Genomic DNA, 3,306 nt, shown 5'->3' with positions numbered 1-3,306 from the left:
AAGTCAGCCTGGGCTATATATATATATATATATATATATATATATATATATATATATATAGTGAGATCCTGTCTCAAAAATTTTTGTTAAAATTTTAAAAATAAATAAGTAAAATGTTCATTATTTATTGAAAAATATAAAGCAATTAAAATTTAATAGCAATACTAAATTACATGAGAATTCATTATGCAATGTTACATAAAAAACAGGATAAGTTTATGTGTATGTGTACATGTCTAGAAGTATATATGCACATATACATGATTTGATTTTTTGAAATTCTTTATAAAGTGTTCTATATGTAAGACACATTTAAGGAAAAAAGGACCAGAATAATCACATGAATGTTACTAGCAGTTATTTTTACTCTTTCTGATCTTTTTCTAATGAGTAAATGTCAGTTTTGTAATCATAAGAAGCTATTAAGCTGTAGTAAGAAAATACTAGCTGACCTAACAAATAACAATTAGAAACAAGTGACAATACTCACATCAGAATACTGATACAAAGAACCCAGCCAACAAGTCATAATGACCAACCATCTTGGGCACCAGAGACTTCTTAACAGGGAAGTAATAGACATTGTTTCTAATAAAGATTTTCAAGACTGTGACAAAAAAAAAACAGTTCTGTGTGCTTTCCATGCCTCCAACAACCACAAAAATAGAAGGTAACATGGGGAGTTAAGGGAAGAAAGCAAGAAAACCCTATAATATCCAAAATAGTATTATTCTATACATTCCCATGTAGAACTTAGGGCCATAAATTCAAATAACTCCATGATGAATTATTGAAAAGCTGCTTCTGAAGACATACTGTTTATTCATATGTAATACAGGTCAAATCCCATTAAAATAAAATTAGGATACTAAACATAGTGTTCTGATTAAGCCAGTCTCACTGAGAGCTTCAAGAACTGCTTAAAACTAGGACTCTGATTGGGTTGTAGAAATATTTTCACTGCATGCCAATTTCTCTTCCAGCCCTTATTTGACCTTTATCTGACTCATTTTCTGAGAGTCAGCTTCATAGCTCTAAGCTTGAAAAAGGCAGTATAAACCTAAAGTTTTGAATTTGCTATATTTACTTTTCAGCTAGCGGGATTTAAAAATCCTAACTGGTTTAAGAAAACAAACAAAAACCTGCCTGTTCTGCCCTACTGGGAACTGTTTTTCAGGTCGGTCCAGAACCCCTGGCCATCTTAGCTTCTATCCCCAGCACCAAGCCCAGGGCCTTAGACACTTATTATGTATTTGTTTAAATAAATTGGACCTGCCACAGTTTGTTGTGACAAATTCTTTCAAACTGCAGCCTTAAAGTTAGCTAAATAAAAAATAAATTTAAAATGTGGCCTTACTTCAATCTTGCAAAATTTTAGAATCCTTTCAACAGGTATTTCAAAAACTAGACATCAGTAGCCATAAAAGTGAAGATTTAGCATTGTATTAGCATAGTATCCTTTATAATATCATAAATTAGCAAGATAAATTTTAGAATAAATATCATTAAATCAATGTATGAGTACGGTTACATGAAATGTTCAAACTAAACCAAATTTGACTAAGTCCAAAATAAATGCTTCCAAATAAACTCGATCGAATAATAATGTACTGAGTGCTTCTTGTGCAAAACTCTAGGGCCTAATAGGGAACAAAAACTGTAGTCACACTTAAAATTTAGGATTAGTAACTAGAACATAAATAACAAAACTACATCCTCCTAGTCCATAACTGGTTGTCCTGGAAGACAGCAGGGCTTAGGAATGGTCTAGCACTATACAGTGACGTAGAGATGCAGTCTAGCACATTTTAAGTTAAGTGGCTGCTGACAATGACTTAATGCTGTTCTGCTTTGAAAAGGGTCTTTGATGGAGGAAATGGCTTTGATGGCTACTTAGACACCACACCTCAGTAAATCACAGGATCAGGGATTCTTATCATTAGATCCAAATTAGCTGGATGACTGAAGTTTTCCAAGGTGTTTGCAGAAGTTGGTCCTTAGAGAAATGTTGATAGCTGTGACATTCTTCCTTCTTCAACTATAGCAATGTTGGCTGCTTTACAGAATAGCAATAAGTAAGAAGCTAAGGAGTAAGAGACATCTGGCCAACTTCCCCATGGCATAAGTAACAGTTGTAGCCATTAGGCTACAGGGGACATGAGCAACATCCCAAATAGAAGACTTGGGTTAGGCAGATGCTCCACAAAGAGCATTAGCAAGGCCAGCACCACAGTGTGGCAAATATCCTTCTGTATCACTGTGACCCACATTTGAGAACCAGTATTAGAATTCAGGTGTTGACAGAAAAAGTCTGTTCCCTCTAATAATGGCTCCTTCATATTAACAATATTTACAAAACTGGAATTGCCATATTTAGGAAATACCTCCTGTGTCAGTTATTTTCAGAACAGCAATTAATCAGAATATTTAGATTTGTTGAGATACAACTTCTCAGTTGTAAACATTACACACTGATTGTATGTGTATCAAAAATCTCTGTGAAAAGATTTATATCAGCCTGATAGTTACTGAATGTACAAATTTAGTAAAATCACATTTTTCCATGCTGTTAATAGGATGTCTTATAGCATGTTAAAGTAATTTATTGTCATTCCTTCGAAAACAAATAAGCATTTCCTCATCTTTTTATTTTTCCATTACAAATCAAAAGAGAATCATAATCCTACTCATTTCCCTTTCATTTGCAAAAAAATGGCTTGATATCTTTACTTCTAAGAGAATCTCATGTTTGGCAAAGTCTAGATTAGTAAATAACATTACCTAAATGCATGATAGACTGTGACATGGTATGAAAAATGCCAATATTTCTCTCAAAATAACTACCAATATGCTAGGGAAGAATATACGCTCTTAAAATAAAAATTAGGTTAAAATTGACATCACAAACATTTAGTTAATCAATATGAGTCCTGGGAAAAAATATTAATTTGCAAAAAATTATAGAAACCAAACTAAACCTTGAAGTGCCTACTATCATTTTCACCACAATTTGAGGGAGAAGTAAAGCAGATGCTTCGGTTCAATTACCATGTTAAAAACATACTCATTCTTGTAATTTTCATATTTTTATGTATCAGTTAACATAAATTCAATCTTGATGAGAAAAAAAACTGTTTTGTATTTCTTTTTTTTATATATTTTATTTTATTTTACTTTTTCATTTTTCTTTTATTATTCATATGTGCATACAAGGCTTGGTTCATTTCTCCCCCCTGCCCCCACCCCCTCCCTTACCACCCACTCCACCCCCTCCCTCTCCCCCCCTTCAATACCCAGTGTTTTATA

Source organism: Castor canadensis, chromosome 13 (assembly GCF_047511655.1).
Source record: "Castor canadensis chromosome 13, mCasCan1.hap1v2, whole genome shotgun sequence".
Classification (NCBI taxonomy): Eukaryota; Metazoa; Chordata; class Mammalia; order Rodentia; family Castoridae; genus Castor; species Castor canadensis.
Note: the sequence above shows the minus strand (reverse complement) of the source record.